At 41.1% G+C, this 24456-nt stretch overlaps 1 long non-coding RNA gene across 3 annotated transcripts in view; it reads right to left on the bottom strand.

The window, feature by feature from the left end:
- LOC110255471 overlaps positions 1-11463 on the bottom strand; it is a 250550-nt gene extending 239087 nt beyond the window's left edge. For all 3 annotated transcript variants that reach the window (XR_002335796.1, XR_002335795.1, XR_002335797.1), the window contains exon 1: positions 10014-11463. This is a non-coding gene — a long non-coding RNA (uncharacterized LOC110255471). The remainder of the gene's footprint in view (positions 1-10013) is intronic.

Raw genomic sequence — 24456 nt, 5'->3', positions numbered from 1 at the left:
AAGAAAAATTATGGTTGAGCCTTATTATAATTTTCATTTTTCCAGCCCTCTGCATTTATTCACTAGTTGCTTATGAGTCAGAAAGAATCATGGTCTCGGCTGCCAATGAAAGGGATCATCCTTGATCAAGCATTTCTCAAGCTTCTCAAAAAAAAAATAAGTCAGTCTCTTTGTTCATGGTAACTGTGTTTTACAAAGTCCCTGAGAACAGTGAAATACTGGATGCTCCTAGAGGAATGGAGGGGGAGGTTCCTGCAAGCCTCTGATCACAATAGTTCCATAACCTTGTTTTATGACTGTTTCAGCTTAAAGACTCCTTTTTAAATATACATTGGTGACTCATTCACGTAGAAATCATGACCAAGACACCTGAGTGAAGTTTACCCCACATATTTTCTCTGCGAGGCACATGACTGCCTTCCTGTGCCCAGAAACACTTGACAGCACTTCAACATTAAGATTAGAGACCATTTTAAATCACCAACAAAAAGTAGGAGAATGCAATAAACGGGGCATTAAACAGACCAAGTCAAGTATGTGTGTTTACCGTTTACCGTATGAGAGCTGAGCCAAAACAACAGTGCTGGACTTGTTGGACCTCAGCTGGGAATGTGTACATGAGTCAACGTACATTTTTCACGTCCATGAATGACTCAAAACTGCCACGAGTTGATATTAAGGTTACAAATAAATTCTAGTAAATCAAAGTTACAAAAATGGAATTCATGAAACATGTGGATCAACTGTACCTGTCCTGGATGAAAGTTAAGTGGAACCTCACCCTGATTTTGCAGTAAGTTCTCATGAAACCTATCTAGAGCTAGGACATTTTTAAAAATGAATCAAGACTATTTAGTGATGGTACATTAAGTGGACCAGAAAATATACATAATTGCTGAGACACGTTAAGCCTCATTCTCTTCTCTAATGGCCTAGCCCACAGCAGCAATTGTAGATATTTATTGAATGAAGGAACAGAGTTGGGGAATGCGCCTTTGTTTGCCTATAGAATGTGAAACTAATTACAAAGCTGGGGGACTTGGAATGTACATGAAATCTCATTAGTTGAGCCCCCCAAAATCTGCAATTCATATCATCAGGAAAAACCACATAGGATAATATTACGAGACTTTCCTTAGCAAGGAGTTCACAAAATATCTTTAATTGCAAAGGAAAACCTTCAAAAAAATATCTAGTAAATGAGAAAACAGGCTTTCAAGAATTATGTTAAATGTACCTGTTTATATATTTTAAATGCTTATTCAAATGCTCATTAAATGCTTACTCTTCAATTAATTGTGACTTTGTTTCCAAGGGGGTATCTTTCTTAAATCTTGCTTAGTCTAGTTCTTTTTCTGTGTGAGATTTGAAAAAAATGAGATACTATTAAAAAAAAGAAGAACCATGATGAACATATTCTAATTTAGAATCATTTCTTAACCTCTAACTAGAAAATGGATCACATCTTATATGATCTGCCATGTCATGATCCTGTGATTTGTCCACATCAGTGAGAGCATTTTTACACCAGCCATACGTCCCTATGTTAAGTCTCCATCCTCCGCAAAGACCTTGTCCTTAGCATGCATGTGGGATTGCAATTTAGAGGTATTTTCTCTTCCTCCTCCTCTTACTCATACTCCTCTCTCCTGTTACTCTTCCTCCTTTCCAGATTTAAGATTAGTTCTGATAGGGGTGGAGTAGGCACAGGTAGTTGCAGAAGTCCTGATAAAGGACCATAGGTAAAGAGGGAAATTTACAGGACATTGGGAGATCACTGTAAATTAATAACTGCTCAAGAAAGCCATTCAGCCCAAGGCAGGCTTGCTAGACTAGTGGAGGCATGAGAATTGCCTCAGGCTGTTAGGTGGGGGATGGGATAAGGCCTCATTCAGATTCAGCAAGGTCAGGAGTTTGAGGACCACCCTTCTGCTGATTTGAATATACACCTTACTGGATGCCAAGGAGGAACTACTGCTCCCAGAAAGGAAGAGGCAGGCTTTTCCAACCCACTCTCCCCTTGGATGATAAAACCTAGTCCACCTAATCCTCAGGGCAGAGCTTCCTTGCCTGCTGGCCCGCTTGCATCTCTCACAAGTGTCCTATTCTAATAAATCTATTTCTTGCCTATCACTTTGTCTCTCACTAAATTCCTTCTGCGCAGAAGCATAAAGAACCTGAACCTCAGTAAGTCCAAAAGTCCAGATGCCAGGTGAGTGCTAATTTAAAACGTGGGTTCAAGTCCCAGTCTGGATTTGGGCTGGGTTTGAGTCCCAGCATGGGGGTTCAAGTACCAATCTATGTTCTGGCTAGGTTCCAGCCCTTAGTGCTGTTTCAGTTTTAAAAATGCATATCCATTTCCAAAATCCTAGCCACATTTCTAGTTTAACAAGAAAAAAATCTACAAGTCTCAACTGGGGTGACATCTGTGGTCTATGGGATTAATTCATATTAATAAGAAACACTTGGAGTTCCCGTCATGGCTCAGTGGTTAACGAATCCGACTGGGAACCATGACGTTGCGGGTTCGATCCCTGGCCTTGCTCAGTGGGTTAAGGATCTGGCGTTGCCGTGAGCTGTGGTGTAGGTTGCAGATGTGGCTCAGATCCCAAGTTGCTGTGGCTCTGGCGTAGGCCGGCGGCTACCACTCCGATTCGACCCCTGGCCTGGGAACCTCCATATGCTGTGGGGGCAGCCCAAGAAATGGCAAAAAGACAAAAAAAAAAAAAAAAAAAAGAAAGAAACACTTTGTTTTCCTGGACACATTCATTATATGCCATCAGAACAGTCTGGAAAGGTAGATGGTATTCATAATCCCTCTCTAAAGGTGACAAAAATGAAATCTGCTTAGAAAGGCTAAGAAATTTGCTCTAGGCCTCCCATTAATTTGCCCATTGTGCTTTCCTGCTTCTGGACAGATAACAGGACAGGGGCATTAAAGGGAGCCCCTGATTCCAGGACTTCATTAGCATTCCTCCAACTGCAAGGAACATCATGATTTTATCTCCTCATAACGTATTACTTACAAGGTTGTTTAAGCCCTTTAAAATATTAAATATTTAATTAGTCCTATTACAGCCTCTCCCTGAGGCAAATAGTTAGCCTGGATAATTGTTATGTTGGTTAAGAAGAAGAGCAAAAGAAGCTTGAGCATAAAATTAACAATAATAAAACAGATCATTACATTTCATGCCTGAAGATTAACATGGATAACTTGCTTCAAGTAAAATTGTAAGGTAATTATTAAGATCAGTCTTCACAGATGACCTTGGTCATTACACTTTAACTGGGTCTCCACACACCCAAATGACCAGTCATTCCATTAAAGATAAGGTTACTGTTCCCATCCATTCTTTCTCAAAGTGTCCACCAAAAACTCCTGCATCTGAATCACCTGGGTGGTTGGTGGCTATTTTAAGATGGAGATTTTAGTCCTCGCACAAGTATTAGCGAATATTTCCAAGTGATTCTGGAGTCAACTATCAATCAGCTTTTTAGGGCTGTACCTTACGTCAACTTAAATAGTAGTTAAGAGAGTTTTATTCCCTTACCAGTATGAGAACACCTTGATATTTGAGTCATGACTTATTCAATAATTATTCCACTGCTTAGCAAAGAAACTGGAATAAAACTGAGCCACAAAATGGTTTAATATCAAATGACATTGGTTGACTGGAGTTTTCACTTTTAAAAAATCTGCTTTCCAGCAAACATATATACATATTACTATATAGCCATAGTCTTTAATAATCATCCCTAACAATACTGAGGCAGATAATTGAGATTTGCTTTTTTTTGTTATTGGACTTCCCACTAGCCTATACACTCTCCAAAAATTGGTCTCCTCCATTATTTAATCAGAAGAGGTCTACGACAGTCAGAGTTCCACAAAGAGAAAAATGCTTTCCACAATGGGATGTTGGAGTTCCCCTCGTGGCTCAGTGGTTAATGAATCCGACTAGGAACCATGAGGTTGCGGGTTCGATCCCTGGCCTTGTTCAGTGGGTTAAGGATCCGGTGTTGCTGTGAGCTGTGGTGTAGGTCATAGACGCGGCTCGGATCCAGCATTGCTGTGGCTCTGGCGTAGGCCAGTGGCTACAGCTCTTATTCGACCCCTTGCCTGGGAACCTCCATATGCTACGGGAGCAGCCCAAGAAATGGCAAAAAGACAAAACAAAAACAACAACAACAAAAACCCACAATGGGATGTCAACATTCCTGCCAACATGCCCGGTATTCTAAGCCTCCTTGAACCAAAGACAGAACATTTTACTGCTTTATGCACTCATCTGAAAATCCACACTTGATGGCCAAAAAACCCACTTCAGATACACATAATGCAAGAGAGAGGTTTGGTCCAGAGGACATATGCAATTACACATTTAGATAAGCTCTCAAGCTCTTGTCACTGTATTCAGTTGTTCAATCATCAAGAAACAATATACTATATTCAAACTATTTGCATCCCCTCCTAAGAAGCATTTCACAGAATCTAAATTTCATGACCTTAGCTTTTATTGAAGACTACCATTAGGTATATTTTCAAAATTCTTTTCATTTTCTTTTGCAAAACTATGTCATTATGTGTTGTATTACCTTATGAACTCTTACACAAAGAGACACCTAATATATTCCTCTTAGTATTCAGCAGCAGGAAAACACATTTCTCTCCAGAGGAACATGAATGATTTGAGAACTCCACAGCCTCTTCTATTTCCCAGTTTGACTACACTGCCCAAAAGAGGAGAATTAAATTCAGTTCTCAACTACAGCAACCGGTTCATTTCATATGTATGACGTAAGTGTGTTTCTACTTCTTAAACTTGTTTCTAAATTTTTTCCTTTTATCTTGCCTGCTTTAAGCAGGTTTCATCATTGCAAGTCACTTCTAATGCTTTGCATTAGCAGACAAGGAAAAAAAATCAAATTTTTTCAAGAACTAAACAAGCAAAGGTAAGTCTAGTGAAGAATGTGACAAGAAGATTACCTGGATACATGGAAAGATCAAATGGTTAAGACAGAATCAATGTTTCTTGTTTTATAGCCATAAGGCCATTTTAGCTAATACTAATACCACCAAAACGGATCACTTAGAAACAACATAGGAGCCAGCACACATGACCCTTGTTAGACTACCTCAAAGCCAGAAAAGCACAACAGCTGAAGGATAATGAAATATAATCTAATCTATAATTAGGTAAAAATCCTAAGAGCCCAAAGATGAAAAATCATCTTAAGTAGAATTTTTTCAGTATCTTATAATTTAACTACCTGTAAGTGTTTAAGAACCATACATTCCTTCACATAATTATCTTAAAATGCAGATTTAGGAGTTCCCCTTGTGGCTCAGTGGTTAGCGAATCTGACTAGGAACCATGAGGTTTCGAGTTCGATTCCTGACCTTCCTCAGTGGGTTAAGGATCCAGTGTTGCTGTGAGCTGTGGTGTAGGCTGCAGACGCGGCTCAGATCCAGCGTTGCTGTGGCTCTTGTGGCTGCGGCGTAGGCCGGTGGCTGTAGCTCCAATTCAACCCCTAGCCTGGGAACCTCCATATGCCGAGGGAGCAACCCTAGAAAAGGAAAAAAAAAAGACCAAAAAAAAAAAATGCAGATTTAGATCCTATAATAATGGGGCCCAGGATTCTGTATTTTAATATACTCCCAGGAGACACTGAAGCAGCTAGTTCAAGGACCACACTGAAAACTGTTGCCTTTAGAGCTGACCATGACCGAATCCATCTCAGTTTTTCCACTTTAAAAGCTGTGACATTAACCAAGTCCTTCAACATCTCAGACCTTTGGTTAATCTATCTTTTGCAGGGGATAAAAATATCTATGATGCACAATCCTTGGGAGGATTTAAAGAGAAAAGTGCATGGTCAACTAAGGTCCTTGGTAAATATTCTTGTAGTGAGAAGGCTGTCTTTATTATGACAGAACATCACCTTAGGATTTGAGGTCCAAAGATCTCAGTTTGTATTTAACTATAAAAATATGCAAGATAAAAACCTAGATTCTCTATAATAAATTTTACAAATTAAAGGCAGATGTCTACATGAAGTTATACTTTAACAAAAGTTAAAAGCTTCACACCTGATACTGATTTAAACAAAACCTGGGATAGATAGGTACATATCTTTATCTAATAGCCAAGAATCTCTATGTAAGATAAAATGATCACAGCCTGGAGACTAACCAACAAAGAAGGGCTCCATATTTCCGAGAAAAGACAGACAACAAAGGCAAGAAATTAACATTTCTCAAGCCCATTTTTTTTCATAACTCTTTCTGTTTGTTTTTTCTTGTTGTTTTTTGCTTATAGCCACACCCGTGACATACGGAAGTTCCTGGTCCAGGGTTGAGTCGGAGCTGCAGCTGCCAGCCTATGCCACAGCAACACTGGATCCAAGCCATGTCTGTGATCTATGCCACACTGGATCCTTAAGCCACTGATGCCAGGCATCAAACCCACATCCTCAAGTCAATGTTGGGTTTGGAACCTGCTGAGCCACAACAGGAACCCCTACATGACTCTTAAAGACAGGTGCTCATCATGGTAAACCAGCAAAAGATGGGGTTTGTCAACTTACGCTCTTTGTGGAGCCAACCGAATGTAAGTCACCAAGTAAAGTTTCTAAAATTACACAAAACCACATTAACAACCTAGACAGTTAATTAAGAAATGTGTTAGTCACGACAAGAAAACTGTTACTAACAAAGGCTTCTCACAGCACTCATGACCAATTCTTCCTCGCTTTTCAATTGATTTTTGACATCGGGCTATATGCAGGGTGCAGGAAAAATCATTTTTTCTGCTTTGAAAAATCAGAACCTGGCTTGAAATAGACACCTTGGAGAGTTTCATTCTAACAAGCAGAGATGGAGGTATTTTGCTACACCTAAACCATGATGAAATCTCTGAAACTGCATAGCCGGAAACAAAACCCTCTGGAGACTAATAAGACTTTAACATTTCCTGTTCACACATGAATGTTAATTCTACTCTCTGAAGACAGTCACCAGAATGGCATTCATTAAGATTAAAGCCATATTACTAGAGAAATGGGAAATTTATATGTATGCTTCCTATAAAATGCAAATATTACCAAAGAATGGGTCTCCACTGAGTTCTCTCTGTACCTATTCCCTTGCAAAGTTAAATCACACCGGCAAAGCACTGCATAACGGCAGTATAAAATGCTTAAGCAGCTGCTACTGTCTGCTCTGCAGCCAAGGAAGCCCCTCGGGTTGTTGACAATTATGAGACCCCTGATGAACGCCTGCGCCTGGAGCAAGCACACAGCCCTGGTGAGAAAGGCACACAGGAGACCGTTCAGGCTTTCAGCCAGTGGAAGAGGATCCTGCAAACACAACTTCTGATTGGGGTTGTCTTGTTTTTAGATCAAACATCTTACCCCATTAAGTCCCTTGAAGGATGTGATTTGCAATGGCTTTTTTCATGACCTCTTAAAAAAATTAAAATAAAAAATAATAAAAAAAGTTTCTTTTTTAAAAGCAGAAAATGCTGTATTTTTTTTTTCACTTTTCATTTTTTGGTTTTGGCCACACCTGTGGCATGCAGAAGTTCCTGGACCAGGCATTGAACTGGCACCATAGCAGCAACCTGAGCCACAGTGGTGCTAACACCAGATACTTAACCTACGTCACCAACCAGGAACTCCTTACTGTTTTGTTTTGTTTAAGTAAGCAATATTTTTAACAGGTCACTGATAAACTACAATATTCAAATTGATGATTAATGCATGAAACTGCCTGGTCCAAGAGAATGAAAAGGAGAGATGGGAAAGAATATAGATTTGAGGAGAGAGTAGAGCACGAGGGAAAAATGTGAGGAATAATAGTAGGAGCTCAACGTCATACAGTGATTCCCATATACTAACTCATGAACTTCCTAACAACTCCATAATACCAGTAAATTTGGTATCCCTTCAATATATGAGAAAAATGGGATATAATGCGGCTACAAAGCCTCCATGAGGCCCCCAAAGGCAATGTGATTCCAGGTTGTCTGGCTTTTAAATTCTACATGCTACAGATTCTTGTTCACTGCGGTATTGCGGAGTGCCTGTCACACACCAGTGCTCAATAAATGCAAGTGAAGTGAATGAAAGATTTCAGAACCCCTGCAGCCATCCTGTCCCAGACCCAACGTTTCTGAGGGTAGAAACCATCTCATTCATCTTGTCCTAAAACCCCCAGCTCCTAGCACAGTGCCAGCCATGGAGACTAGATGCTCGCAGCTTGTTTGATGAATGAACGAATCCAGACTCTAGAAGCTAGAGGTAATGAGAACCATAAATAGCCCATCAGCTGGTAAAGTGCTAAGAGTTGGATGTAGCTCCATATCGTCTCACAGTTCTGTGAGATGGTCTAGCGATCAGTTATGAACCCAGCTATCAGTTTCATTAGCGTTTCTCCTACCAAACTGCCGGTAGGACACAGAATGGAAATTCTGAACGCCTCTCTGCAAAAGATAACCCCATTGTCATGACGACCATTAACAATGGGTTGCTGAAGAAGCTCCACTTTCAAAACATGGTCATTTTCAACACAAGACAACTAAGAAAAGAGCCCAATCAAAGTTGAGTCACAAAATGAGGTACATAAGCAGTACCCTATCCAGTGAGGTCATCTTGGTTGCAGAGGAAAGTACATACATTCCACTGGGACATGGCTAGAAGCCACCTGCTTCAGCATAAAAGTTAATTGAGGCCTCATATTTTACCTTAAAATGCCTCTTTTTATTGCATTTCAAGATATGCTTATTTTTGTTTTACCACAAAAATAATGTTGGGATGACTTAACATTATGTAAAATGCAAAGGCCACCGCCATCATCCGTGAGCATTCAGGACCCTGTGGGCGATGTTAGCCCACCTGAGAAACCAGAGACTGTAGCATCTGGTACAGACTCTCATTTAGCAGCCCAAACATGTAGAAGTAAATGACAAATACATGGAGTGACATATAAATACAGACCCTCCCCCAAATGAGCGTAATGAAATGAGGCTAATTTGGTGTGAGAGATGGCATCATTGCACTTAGCAAAATGCCTTCTTCATAACCACCCTGAAGAGTCACATATCAAGGGAAACAAATACTAGACCTAGTTAGGATAGATATTGCTCACACTCGGAAATATTCCTGCGTCTCCTACGCAACATTGGAGAATTACATTTCCCCGAGTGCCTAAATCTGGCTGTGTAATTTGCTGGGTCAGTAAATGTTACTGGTTGTCACCTACGTCCCTTCCAGGTGAGAGCACTAAAGATCTAACAGGCAGTGTCCTCTGTTGCCACTTCCCTGCCACGTGCCTAATAAGGTCCTGTGTTCCAAGATAGCAATTTCCCCAGCCTGGAAGGCTGAGTTGTCACTCAGAGACAGTCACCTGGAAGAGTTACCCAGATGCCCAGTGGACTCCAAAAATGACATTGACCTTGGTTGGGTTAAGCCACTGAGATGCTGTCACTGTAGCATAAGCTACCCTCTCCTGGCTGATATGCTCCCAGATGTTAAACTCAGATTTAAATAGACCAAGCCTCATAAACACTAAAGAGCCCTACCTTATTTCTGTTTTATTAGTCCAGTGCTATAAAAACAACAATCTGTAAGCAAAATGGTTATTTGTATGCTCTGCCTAACAGTTTTAGCTAAATTGACTCGTAAACGGCTCTCTTAAACAAACTCTGTCAAATTGGGCATTTAGAAGTGTGCAAACAAGCAGTCATTTGACACTTTTTTTTTTTCAAACCACTTCAAACCTCTGTAAAGGGCAATGCCTGCAAAGCACACTACAGAGTGTTCTACTGACACAGACAATAGGAGTGAATATCCTACATTAAATACACATTTCTACTAAACAACCAGCAAGTCTTCCCACAAATACAAATCACCCAAACTTTTTAAAAATCACAACAGATCTTATTAGTTTTTAAAATTCTGGTGTCCCATCATTTAGCAGCTTGGTCAGTTTCTATAGAAAGTTACACACTTACTTTCTATAGAAGTCTCCACGGAAGCGAAATTTTCTCCAACTTGGCACTGTTAACATTTCAGACTGGATGGTTTTCCTTAAAGGAGGAGGCTCTCCTGTGTGTTGTAGGATATTCAGAGGTATCCTCATCCTCCATCTAGCACATTAGGTACCATTTAGCACCTCCTCAATGGAGAAAACAAAACAAACACACAAAAATGTGTCTCCAAACATCTCCAGAAGTCTCTTCTAGGGGTCATCACTCCCTACTGAAAACCTCTAATCTACTCCAAAGTTCCAGCAAAATAAAACGTGGAGTATAAGCAACTCTTTGCAGGAAGCAGCTCTCAGCAGGAGGCCTTTTGTCTTGTCACTTGAGCAAAGCTACATTTTGACTAACCCTTACACCAGATGCCTGAGGCTTAACTAACCTCTGACCCAAGCACACCCTTTCAAAACTTTTGCTCACACAACGCCTCGCCTAACCTGTTAATTCTTAAAGACGTGGAAATGAAGAATGCATAATGAACACATGACTAGATCTTCCAGCTGCCCCTTCAGTAATCTCGAGAGCAGACGGTGGGAACAGGATAGCGTTTAAGAGATTACAAGGACACCACAAGCCAGTGGGGGATGGCAAATAATCTGACCCCCTCCCTCAATGATGATCTGAGATTCCTTCCTCTTTTTACCTTTAAAATCTTTCATGGCCAAGCAGAGTCTTCAGAGGAATTGGTTCTGGGGCAGGTACTTCCAGGTCGCCAGCCTTCTGAGTAAAACTTTCCTTTTCCAACCTACACTTGCCTCTCAAGTACTGGCTTTCTAACAGCAAGGAGCCAAACCAGAATTTAGTAACATAATTCTCCTACAGGCCTCTTGCTGCCTTACTGCAGTGACTTACAATAGCACATAAAGTTGGTATAAAAGAATTTCACTTTTTTTCTTTATTACATAAAGAAAACATATTGTTTAAAAATGAGAAAATTGTAAAAACTAACAAAATAATTACCTGTTACCCCATCTCAGCATGTTTAAAGACAGGTCACCCCAGATTCAGTCATTCTAACACTCACCAAGTGACTGCCTCGTGCTGGGCTCTGAACCAAATGTCGGAGATAGAGTGTGGAGCCTGGCAGATTCTAGCCCTTCTGGAGCTTACAGCTTCATGGGAGAAAACAGATTAAGTGCCTTAAATACCAACAGCAAATGATGACAAGAATCACATGGAAAAGTATGGGCTCCTATGGTAATACAGATTGGCTTGAGCTACTACTGTCTCAGGGAACTCTCTCAGAAGAAATGATCTTAATTGAGAACAGAAGGGTGTGTAATAACACTTAAGTAGTTCTTGCTACCTGCCAGGCATTTTTCTAAGCGTCTACTTATAAGTCATTTAACCTTCAGAACAGGGAGTTCCCATTGTGGCGCAGGGGAAACAAATCTGACTAGCATCCTTGAGGATTATGGTTCGATCCCTGGCCTCGCTCAGTGGGTCAGGGATCTGGTGTTACCTTGAGCCGTAGTGTAGGTTGCAGACTCCAATCCTGTGTTGCTGTGGCTACGGTGTAGGCCAGCAGCTGTAGCTCTGATTCGACCCCTAGCCTGGGGGCTGGGAACTTCCATATGCCTCAGGTGTGGCCCTAAAAAAAAAAGAAAAAAGGAAAAAATCTTCAGAACAACCCTATGCGATAACTCCAATTATGACCCCTGTTTTAAAGAAAATGTGGGTTCAGAGATTAAGTACCTTGTCCCTGACCACAAAGCTGGTATGTGGAAGAAAGAGAATTTGAACCTAGTCCTTTAGAGACAGGGACCATCAGCCCACTACCACCCCCAAAGGGAGCCAGCAGAGTGGGAGGAAAAGCGGTCCTGGCAAAGGAGGCTGTGGTGCACTATTCTCACAGGCAAGGTGGAGTGACCTTCCAGCCACCAAGAGAAAACAGAAAGAACACTGAACTCCACCTCATTATATATTTATGGTAGTTTCTTAGTTAAATACAGCCTCCTTAAATCCTTTTCTGGGAGAAGATAGGGTATAAATTATTTATAAATTAATTAATTATAATGAGAATTAAGCGACTGAATAGTCTGAAACTGAATTTGTAACCGAGGAGAACCCTGTGGGGCCTTCCCAGGATAGACCCCATACTTATGTCCTCCACCTGCAGAAAAATTTAAGCAAAGAAAAATTTAATCAGAGAAGTGAGAAAATGGAGAAAGAAAAAAAAAAAAAAAAACAACCGTCAAGCAAGATGAAGTAATAATATTGTAGCCATGAAACAAAGTCAAGGATTTTTAGTTCCTCCTCAAGGTTTATAGATCACATTCTGAGCCATGTCCTTGGGGCTGTTTTGCAGATACTGAAACCCCCATCCATGGAAGAAGTTAACTGTATGCTCACCATCAGCACGTAAACCCCAGACCCGATGGAAATAGAACATAGATGATGCTGACTCCCCATTACCTCTCTACCCACCAGTCAGAAGAATGTCCATGAGCTGATCACACACCCCACCAACTCCCTCCCTCACCCTGCCTTTAAAAATCTTTCCCTGAAAGTCTTTGGGGAATTTGGGTCTTTTAAGCACCAGCTGCCCTGGGCTCCTTGGTGCCCTGCAATGCACACATCCCAGTGTTGGTAGATTGGCTGTATGGTGTGGGGACAAGCAGATTCAAGTCTGTTTCTGAACAAAATTGAAAAGAGGGGAGGAAATTTCCACAAGGTTGAATTCATAACAGCAACTCATTCAAATACATAATGTTGACTCATCAAGAAGTCTGATCGAACTTATAGGCTAATAAATTGATATGTTCCGAGCTGAAGTATATGTTCTCATGATGCTCCTGTAAGTTGTGAATTTGCAATAGGCCGAAGGGAACACTCCTCACTAAAATGACTTCCAAAAACTTAGATGATCTAAATAACTAACTTTGGTGATAAGATGCCACAGTTACATCTTAGAAATCTAAGAACATTCACTGTGATAATGAGGATTTCAATACTACGGAATACATTCTTTTTATTACCGTTATTACTTGAGGTATTGTTGGTTTCATTTCTACATGACCATATTATAAGTGCATTCTCAATATTACAAAAGAGAATAATAAAAATAACTCTTTTGCTTTTTAACTAACTTCCTCTAAGGAGGACACCTCTTTTCGGAATTTAGAATACATGTAGTTATCTGTTGGTTAGAGCACTAGACTAATAAAACTGCTTATGGATTTGATCTACATGTCATTTTGCTCTGTGGACATAGCTCCTTTGGGGATCCAACATAATCTATTCTCAGATTTGGAAAATAACTGAAAAAATCGGGGACCACTAATTTCATTCTTATATTTGAAGAGCCTTAAAGACACCAAAATCTCAAGGAATGAATTACTTTGATTAATTACATTTTCTGGATAATTGAGATTTATCTAGACAAGTCTTAGTATCCCATCCCTAGAGTTGAAAACATTTAAAAGAGAGACTGGTATATGTCCTTGCCTTAGTAAATAATATACTTTTTTGTGTCTTTTTGTCTTTCTAGGGCCACACCCATGGCATATGGAAGTTCCCAGGCTAGGGGTCACATCGGAGCCATAGCCACAACCACAGCAACGTGGGATCTGAGCTGCATCTGCAACCTACACCACAGCTCACGGCAATGCCGGATCCTTAGCCCACTGAGCAAGGCCAGGGATCAAACCCACAACCTCATGGATGCTAGTCGGGTTCCTTAACTGCTAAGCCATGACGGGAACTCCCCTTAGTAAATACTATTTTAATCTTTGTGTGAGGATGGGTGATTTTAAGGAGGATCATATGAAATTAAAAATAATTTTGTAGTATTCCAAAGGGAAATGACAAGGAACACAAGATTGCTTTTAATGTGTACTCAGAAGAGACTGTAACAATTAATTGCTTTTGAAAAAAATATTAATGTTGTTTCATTCTCATATCACTTGACCCATTATTAAAAAGTAAATTGCCAAAGAAAATTAGCTCAAATAACTGAGTGGGATAAAAAGACTTGGATGGATATTTTAGTTCCCATGATATTTTTATTTCCCCCTCTCAAGTAAAAATAATCCTCCTTTTCTATTACCTTTTTTTTTTTCTTTCATCTTTTTGCCTTTTCTAGGGCTGCTCCCTCAGCATATGGAGGTTCCCTGGTAAGGGGTCAAATCAGAGCTGTAGCCACTGGCCTACGCCAGAGCCACATCCGAGCCATGTCTGCAACCTACACCACAGCTCACGGCAACGCCAGATCGTTAACCCACTGAGCAAGGCTAGGGATCGAACCCGCAACCTCATGGTTCCTAGTTGGATTCGTTAACCACTGTGCCACGACAGGAACTCCTCTATTACCATAATTAGATGTAATTCTCAGCTATTTTGAAAATCACACAGCCGTGTCTGCTATAATTTTGATACTGCTTAAATATATTGTTGCTTATTTATCAACCAGTTAAGAAGCAGCCACATATTGGATTAAAAAGTGGTGTGAATATGCATACATTTGTTTTTTAAACTACCTCCCATGCACCGCCCTAAACTCAAGTCTTGCTGGGAACTTTTGACACAATTCTCTCTTGCTTTTACCCTTCTGAGTACCTTTTTTTCTTTTGAAGGAACAGGTATTAAATAACTTTGTGGAGACTAGAAAAATATGTTAGTTCTCTTTTCCATTGTGTGTTGTAACCATGTCCTACCTACGTCATACTGAAGTGACTATAACTCAAAGAGCAGTGGCATGTTTAGAATTATGCCCTTAATTCATGAAGTCGAATGCAGGCACTTTTATACTCTTTAGCCCAATGATTCTCAAAGCCTAGCCCCAGATCCGCAGCATCATCATCACCTGAGAATTTGTTAGAAATGCAGCTTCTCTGGCCCCATGCCAAACCTACTTATTCAGAAATTCTGGAGAGGGGACCCAGCCATCGCTGGCCAAGCCCTCCAGGGGTATCTGATGCACACCTAAGTTTGAGAACCACTGCTTTAGGCTGAAGAGTATTTTGAAAAGTCGAGGGACTCACCCGAGGTTAGGATCTACTATAAGACAGATTCTCCCCATTTTCAACATTCCAGCTCTCCAGGCTGTGTCTCTAATCTAGGCTTTTTGAAACACCAGCACTGACCTGCCCTCCGGGAGTGAACAGTGATTCCATCAGATTTTCTCTAAATTCATAAGGAAAGGACACCAGGGATTGTCCAGGGCATACTCTCCGGTGATGCGAATATCCCCCAAGTAACTCTGAGGGGATCTGATCATCCCCTGCCCATCTACGAGGCTGCCAACTAGCTCACTCAGATGCCTCTGCTAGAACCACAAGATCAGTGCTGCTGCCATTGTTGTAAACACTCAACCAGAGTTTACTAGTTTGACCAGATTTTTAAAAAATATTTCAAGACCATATGTGGGTTGTTCTCAGAAATATTAGCACTTAACACTGCTTCATGCAAATACTGTTGTCACTACTAGAAGAATAAAATCTTACCAATAAATCTCAGTGTGCTTTAAGAAACGAAACTAAATTTTCTAGCATCATGTGCTTTGTGTAAACTGATCTGGAAGATGAGTCAGAAAAGATTTTCTGACCAGTGGCCATTTCAATAAAAATGACAAATACTCAGAGCTATAATGCTAACTGGCTAATTGGTTTCCTCTCTTACCCTCTGTCCTTTGGTTAGTCAGAGAGGGTGGGGAAAAAAGGCAAAGCTCCAGGCACACCATGAAAGTCAGGCATAAAGTCAGCTGGATTCAGGAGCTAGATGAAGATTTGTTAATGGTACAGGGCAAGTGATGAGGAGAGGGGATCAACCAACAAAGGAGAACGAGGCCTGAAGTAGCAGGTACTTACCACGAAGGACAAAGTGAGAATTTGTTCCCAAATTCATCCTAAGATTTTGAAACGGTGTTGTGATCATTCTAGGGTTGTGGTCATAGTCACTTTGCCAACAAGGGATAGAAGGATGGATTCTGGGGAGAAGATGCTGATGAGCAACTACCACCAGCTGAAAGGGGACAAGAACCCAAACTAAAAGCATCAGTGGGAAAAGAGGGAAGAGAGTGGATTCAAGGTACATAGAGGAGGTAGAATAAATAGACTTTTTACTAGAGACCTCTGCTTAGGAGACAGCAATCATGTGCCTCAAGCCTTTTCTCAAGAGCTGTTGCGTTAAAAAAAACTTTACAAACTTTTTAAAAAAATTAAATCACTCCTGAACCACCCTCACATGCACGTGCACTGGAGAGGAAAAGAGGCACCAACCCTCTATCAAACACAACCAGATTTTGAAAAGCCAGTTTAGAGTCAATTAGGGAAACAGTTCTCACACACACACTATACCCATCATTAGAATACGGCACCTTACAAATGAGTTGGGAAGGGTATTTGTCCAAACCACATTATTCGCACCACAGACTAGGCATCCTCACTACTCCTCAGCTTCCATCGCTCCACCTGTTCTACCAGAGCTGCTGTCTAAATTGTCTGTGCCCGAGGGTTCTCTGACAGCTCGGCTGGTTGAGGGATCTCCATTCTCACTGCTGTGGCTCTGGTGGCTGCTGTGTGGTGTAGGTCTGATTCCTGGGCCCAGGAACTTCCACATACTTCCTGTGTTGAAAAAAAAGAAAAAAAAATACAAATAAACAAACAAGAGAGAACTTGAAATAAACATTGCAACTCTCAAAAAATAATAATAATAATAATAAAATAGTCTATGCCCACCACGCCAAGCACAGATTTTTTGATTCCTTCCAGTTTAACTTTAAAAAATGCCTTGATTGCTTTAAAGAAAAAAGCCTTCAATGGGCATCTTTTTTAAAAAGCCCATTTCCTTTCACTTGTCTCCTCTCAAGGTTATGCCCTCCATTTCTCTGTCTTTTTGGGCTTTTTATCACCAGATAGTTGCCTGAAGTTTCCACAGGTGAGAATGTGGGCAGTTTTGCTCTGTTGTTACTGTTTGACCTCTGATTTTTGAGGCCTCTTTGGGCAGCACTCACACTTGGTGGCCAAAGCATGGTTACCATGGTAAAATCAAGAGAGAGCATTATTTTAAAAAAGAAAACAGCAAATTAAAAGCTTGGTGTAAATGAAACAATGAGCAAAACAGATAGAACTTGGTCAACAGTCAATTGACTATTAATTTGCCTCTCCTGGGCACGCAATATTTTTTTAAAAAGCAGCCATTCTCCAGGGGAACATTAAAGATAAACAGTCTGCTTGTTTATTTTTGACTTACCTCTCCAAGTATTTTTTTAGTGGGAAAAGTTCCTGATTTTTCAGTCATTAGCCTTTGGGAGAGAAATATTCACACCTGCTCCTCCATAGCACTGGTGCCCACCTCTCGGAGCTTTCCACCGAGGTCCAGGTAGGTAGAATTTTGCAGTCCTCAGACCTCTCCAAGAAAGGTGTTCAGCCTTTCACTGTTTCACCTACTCTCTCAAGAACTCACATATAGAAACCCCACTACAGCAAAAACTCAACAAGGGAGAATAAAAATAATGAACACGTCAGTACCCTGGCAGCTGATACTAATAGCCTGGCTTATGCAAAACTAATATCTTAAGTTGAAATTGGTTTATTGTGTGAGTTATGGCATTATATAATGTAATAGTTAGCTGTCCTATTTAATAAGAATTGTGCCTATTCTTGGCAAGTAAAAAAGTCCTGCATTAAATCAGGCAATTCCCAGGCCTTTCAATTTCTTTCATGCCAATGTTATAGAAAGCCAGATTTGAAATATAAAGAAGAGAATGTTACATTTTGTACAAGGAGATACTCAAGAGTGATCTGAACACTTTTTTTTTTCCTTTAAAGTATGTATGTCTTTTAAATGCACATGTGATGGCTCCTGCATTTTCATAACATCTGAATTCTGAAGTTCTAAGCAGCAATCAAAGCTGCAGGAGCTGACCTACTGCAATTTTACTGCCGTGGCAAAATCAGCCCCTTTATTCTAAGCTACACATTTTCAAAGATGGTCTCAGCAGTATGCTTTTTTTATGACTCCAGTTTATGCAACTTTTCCTTAGGACCTTAGCTCATCCATATATCTGAGATTCCTAAATGCAGAGAGCTAGCAAGAAATAGCATTATTTTTTTTTCCATCAGTAAAGTATGAGTACAGAACAGAGTACAAGGAATAAATTGGGGTCACAGACTTTCTGGGCATGTATCCTCTATGAAGTCCATTCAGAAGTTATGAAAATGTAGGAGCCCACACTGGTGCATTTAAAGATATGTACATTCAAAAGGAGTGGGGGGGAGATCAAATCATTGCAGAACTAGGGTTCTTCATGAATGAAGGGAAAGTACCCTAATGGATTCTCTAGGCCAGAGGCTCACATGGGCCACAACTGAAATTAATAATGAGCAGCAGCAAAGCAAGACCTCCCAGGGGAGTGATTCAAAAGAGGAAAATGAAACTACATGCATGCTTTTATGCCTTGCTGGAAAACTGGGGTCTTATAAATTCACTGAGACATCCAATGAGAACACAACTGGGATTTTCCTACTTGCAGAAAGATCAAATGTGGCCACGTAAAAGGGATGAGAAGGAGCTGTTTTTTTTGGCCACACCCGCAGCATACAGAAATTCTCAGGCCAGGGGTGGAACCGGAACCACAGCAGCAACAACAGCATATCCTTTAACACTTAGGCCACCAGGGAACTCTGAGAAGGGTCTTCTTAATCAAGGGTTATAGGACTGGATAGGGCTATTCAGGTCAAAAACAAAGCTTTTTTTTTTTCAATGTCATCCTTTGAGTAATTACATATTGTCTGTGTTCCAGTGGTGCCTGGAGCTATAAAAACCATGCCTACCAACGTATTTTCTTTTTTTTTTTTTTTTTTGCTTTTTAGGGCCTCACCCACTGCACATGGAGGTTCCCAGGCCAGGGGTCAAATTGGAGCTACAGCTGCCAGCCTACACCACAGCCACAGAAACGTGGGATCCAAGCCGCGTCTGCGACCTGTATCACAGCTCACAGCAACGCCAGATCCGTAACCCACTGAGTGAGGCCAGGGGCTGAACCAGCAACCTCATTGTTCCTAATCAGATTTGTTTCCGCTGACCCACAACGGGAACTCCACATTATATTTTTTGAGACTTCTGCATTTCTATCTTTGTCCTTAATTAAGCTTTTGATTGGAACGGTCCAGTTTGGGTAGAATCCCAGGCATATGAACATAATCCCTCCAAAGAACAGCAAGGCGTGTGGATGAGCTTCCTTCAGCCCCTAACATCCTATAGCTCCTTACTTCCCATCAGTAGAATTCTCCTGCATCTTGTGATTCTGGGGATACCAAGGAGAGTTTCAAGGATAGAGTTAATCTCCAAATAAGCAAGATAAAGATCTATTCGATCCACTCATGTGGGAACCAAGCTTCCACTAAAACAAGGAACTCAACGTGTCATACTTTCTCTAACAAGAGAGCTCCTTCTGAAGCTAATAGAAAATATAACTTGAAATATAACTAGTGCACTTTTTCAGATGCAGATAAACATTAGTCATATTGGCAAACCAAAGTAATTATCTATTTCAGTTAAAATATCTACCTCTCCTCAATTATGTAGCATATATGTAACTCGTTAGAACTTTTGAGAGAGTAACAAAAATAACTGCTTCAGTTACCTGCTATCTTTTATTGTTCATTTGTCCCAATGACTGAGAACTTTAAAAATAATATAGCAAGCTTGCAATTATTCATGGGGAAAAAAATGTTAACAATGAGAGAATCTGTTTTACTTTCAGATTTTCATTACTGTAATTAAATAGAAAAATTGGTATAATCATTTGCCAATTACTCTTCTGCTGTATCTGTATCTGTGTTCTTTTGCTTATTATTTGAAAGCAAAATATTGTATTGCTCATCCTATTGGCTGAAAGGGGTAAAAGAGTTTACCTTACTATGATTTGTATTTCTCTAAGAAATAACAGTATCAAATACCCACATGGATTAGGAAACAACAAAAACAGCTGAATTTTCAGTTATATGTCTGGATTGTTGCATATAAATTTTTGAATTCCCACACATTTCAATAAAACAACTGATAATTAAGTAAACTTCTAAGGACACAGAAAGATGCTTGAATAAATACTTGTGGTTTAGCTATGCAAAAGCTACTTCCCCTAAAGGAAGACAACCCAAAATTAACTCTAAATAAATATGTATTAATTGAATACATAAAAATATGTATTCTGCATGACACATTAAATGCTAAAGGAGGAGGGAAATCATTGACCTCTGCATGTACATAAATTTGAATGGACTATAATTAAATTGGTCCCATGACCTTTTTACAGCTGGAAGACTTTTCAGCATTTCATAAAACTATCTCACCGTACTTAAATACCAATAAATCATGTTGTCATGTTGAAAGGCAAAGACTGTATACCAAAAAAGCTGGGCCTCTTTTGGCCCCACCCATGGCCTGTAGAAGTTCCAAGGCCAGAGATTCAACCCAAGCCACAGCAATGACAACACCAGGTCCTTAACCACTAGGCCACCAGGGAACTCCAGTGCCATTTTTCAGTATCACAAACTTAAGATTTTTATGCCATATATGCCATAGCAGGAATGTTTATGTTTGCATCCAAGAACAAAAACAGAGCAGAATAAATAAATTTTCAGAATTGAGAAGTTAAGCGATGCATCTGTCCAGACATGGAAACAAATTGTTGAAAACAGTGTTGTTTACTACAAAACCGCATGACTCATTTTGCAATGCCTGTTGTGCCCAGGGAGGAAATGGAAAGAGGGATGTATTAACTATACATAACAAATGACTTGACACTTCCTAGGGGTTAGGATGAAGTTGAAGTTTTGAAAGGTTTTCCTGAGGGGTGGCTTCATGCTTCAGAAGAGTATGTGTTTCTTCATATTTTTACATTTTAAAGACTTTGAAAAAGATGGCAGAAATCATTATAAATTTTGGAATACACAAACCCACACAAACATATATGTGTATATATATATATTACTCATATTCAATTTCTCTCAACCTCCAAAGAGTCAACCTCTGGGTTTTTGTAAGAAAGATGGATGGTCCCCATTTATTCATGTGCCTGAGGTTACCTAATGATTCTATTTCTCCTTTATGTTCTAGACAGTAGCTTGCCTCTTGTTAGTGTTAATATTTCATTCAAAACAACCTGAATAACCCAATGCAGTAATATTGATGTGCACAGTAAAATTTTGATTACCTATGAGAAAAAGGATGGCAAAAAAATAATAATAATAACACTCACATTTGAAAATGACATTGTACTGAAAGCCTACTTCCAAAGGCTCTACCAGTATTGACCTTTCGCTTTAGATTGTGCCATTAAAGGGCAATTAAACCTACTTGTATAGCTGTTATTTCCAAGGCTATACATTTGAGCTCTCCCAGAGTTTTTTCCATAATCTCATAGGCTAGGGATTCACATAAGACACAAGGAGACCTAATATCACCAGATCCCAACCAATAACCAATTCCCCTCTTCCTCCTTCCAGCTGAATTTAAAAAAAAAAAGAAGAAGAAGAAGATAATTTTATCTCTTTTTTTACAGTCTTGTCTCAGATTTTAGGAAGCTCACTGTAAATGGAGTGAGGAGCATTTTCAACAGAGACAGCCAGCAACTGGCAAAGGAAAAAGTCGTCAATTGGAGTCATCATGAATACTAGTGTTTGCCCCCTCCATCCCTGAAAGTAATGCCTTAATAAAGTAGATGGGGCTATTCAGGGCCCGACCCCCCCCCTCCACGTTTTGCTGGAAAGGTTGTTCTATGATACGTAATGCTGAGATAATCCTGACATAACGTACAAGGTGGCAGCCTCTTCCTTTTTCTGCCTTCATGCCTGCTCACCACCTGCACAGTTAATTCATCACCAACCATCCAGCCCTCAAAGAGAAGGACTCCAGGAATGCAGGAGGCTAATCACACACCAAGTCTGCAGGCAGGTCAAGGCCTTCTTTGTCTCTTTCCCCTCCCTCTCTGAGAGGGGAACCCCTGAGAGCAGGGACCATCGCCTACTCTATTACGTATTTGTGCAGCGTGCAGCACAGGATCTGGTGTGTAATAGGAATAAAATAACTGCACTTGGAATGAATGAATTGGGGGGGGGGGGGCATGCCCGCAGCATGTAGAAGTTGTCCAGGCCAGGGCTTGAGCCCACGCCGAAACAGTAACCCAAGCCGCTGCAGTGACAGTGCTGGCTCCTTAAGGGAGTGCTACAGTGACAGTGCTGCACCATGAGAGAACTCCTAGAATGAATGAATTTAAGCCAGAGTGTAGAGTAGAATTGACTGGAGACTATGTAGATCTCCAAGCTTCAACACCTAAGCATACAGGAACTGCTTCTGTTATGTGAAACTTACCAAAGAACATGGAGAAGACCTCAGGCCTGGGCAAGATTTGGAACTTCTGAGAGTTCCCTGGCAGTCTAGTGGTTAGGATTTGGCACTTTCACTGCTGGGACCAAGGTTCAGTCCCTGGTCTGGGAACTGAGATCCTACATCAAACCTCTGCACACCTCCACCAAAAAAAGAACTGGAACTTCTCCTTTGCACAGAGAGGCCCATCCTTCAGGTTCACAGCCTCACAGACCCGTTCACCACAGGAGGGAGGGAGCAGGGCAGGGACCAGTTTAGCTGTGTGGAAAGGAGCAAGTCAAGCCTGCAGCCGGATGTGTACTCTAGAAGGCCTGTGGAAAAGACTCTCATCCTGGACCTGCTCCCCAGCAGATGGGCCTCAAAATTCTGCCATTTGGAGGCTGAGCACAGAAGAAACCCAAAATTTCCCTGTTGATGGAGAACGGGGTATAAGTTAAATATTTGAATTTAGATCTGCTGCCGTTTCTGCATTAAAATCATAAGTGTCGGAGTACCTGTCGTGGCACAGTGGTTAACGAATCTGACTAGGAACCATGAGGTTGCGGGTTCGATCCCTGGCCTTGCTCAGTGGGTTAAGGATCTGGCATTGCCGTGAGCTGTGGCGTAGGTCGCAGATGCGGCTCGGATCCCGCGTTGCTGTGGCTCTGGTGTAGGCCAGTGGCTACAGCTCTGATTAGACCCCTAGCCTGGGAACCTCCATATGCCGTGGGAGCGGCCCAAGAAATGGCAAAAAGACAAACAAACAAACAAACAAACAAAAAAATCATAAGTGTCAATTTTTTTCCATTCATTTTCAGGTAAATATGTCTGTGGGTACCCAGAAAAGTACTTAAAGCACTACCTCCTGTATCTTCTGATAGCACTAGCTTCACGTTTCCGAGATAACTTGCAGGTGAAATTTCACTGAGAAAGAAAAGATGAGGTCTGGAGTTCCCATTGTGGCTCAGCAGGTTAGGAACCCGACATAGTCTCTGTGAGGATTCGGGTTTGATCCCTGGCCTTGCTCAGTGGGTTAAGGATCCAGTGTTGCCACAGGCTGCTACATAGGTCATAGATGCGTCTCAGATGCAGTGTTGCCTTGGCTGTGGACTATGCCGGCAGCTGCAGCTCTGGTTTGACCCCTAGCCCAGGAACTTCCACATGGCCCAAGTGCGGCTATAAAAAGAAAAGATGAGGCCAAAATGTAAAAAGATGAGGAGAGTGGAATTTTAAAAAAGACTGCCTCCCACCCCTTGCTGCAATTATACTTGTTTAACATGTCACATTCTCCCCCAAAACTCATCACTGACACAGCTGCAATGTATTTTCTTTCAATTGGTTACAGGAAACCCATTCAAAATATCATATTCGTTGCCTTAACTATGATTCCTTTGGCAGGCGCTTCTTGAGGGCACCAACTTTAAGCAGAATCTGGTAGCGCAGGGCTCTGTTCCAGACCTCAGGAAAAACGCACCTCCTCTCCCCTCTCCTTTTTGAACAGCTAACTGTTGACAAGATTGTTTAAGCTAATTTCTAAGAAAGCACTAGAATTCCACTGAGAAACAACAACCTGGGGTCGTGTGCTTAAGGCCAGATACCCCTGAACCTCCTTTCAGAACTGTCCACTCCCCCTCCCTCCAAGATAGTCTGTCAGCCAGAAAGAGGGGATTGGGTGCATTCTTCCATTTAAAGAGCCAGGAATGAAAGGCTGATGATGCCTGATCACTGCTTGAGATTCTCATGACGTCTCACATCCCCATGAGACAGGTTGTTCAACTTGAATAAACGGATCTGACACTTATGAGTAGCTTGTTAGGCTCCAGTGCTGTCATTTCTGGGGTATTTAGCAGGTGTCAACCTCTGCTAAGCGCTTTACCTCAGTTTGCTCTTTACAACCACTTAATGAGGTAGGTGCCCATGTTGACTCCAGACTACAAACCAAAGCTCAGAGCCTATCCTTCCCTCTCCCAAGGACACACAGCAAATGGAGGAGCGGAGATTCGAACGCACACCGGGTGGAGTTCTGAGTCTGGACCATAATGCCCTCTGGTCTCAAGCCGCTCTCTGAGGGTCTCGCGTCTCCAAAGAGTCATTGCTTCTAACACAG

The sequence above is a fragment of the Sus scrofa genome, chromosome 9 (genome assembly GCF_000003025.6).
Source record: "Sus scrofa isolate TJ Tabasco breed Duroc chromosome 9, Sscrofa11.1, whole genome shotgun sequence".
Taxonomy (NCBI): domain Eukaryota; kingdom Metazoa; phylum Chordata; class Mammalia; order Artiodactyla; family Suidae; genus Sus; species Sus scrofa.
This window is presented reverse-complemented; position numbering and strand designations above follow the sequence as displayed.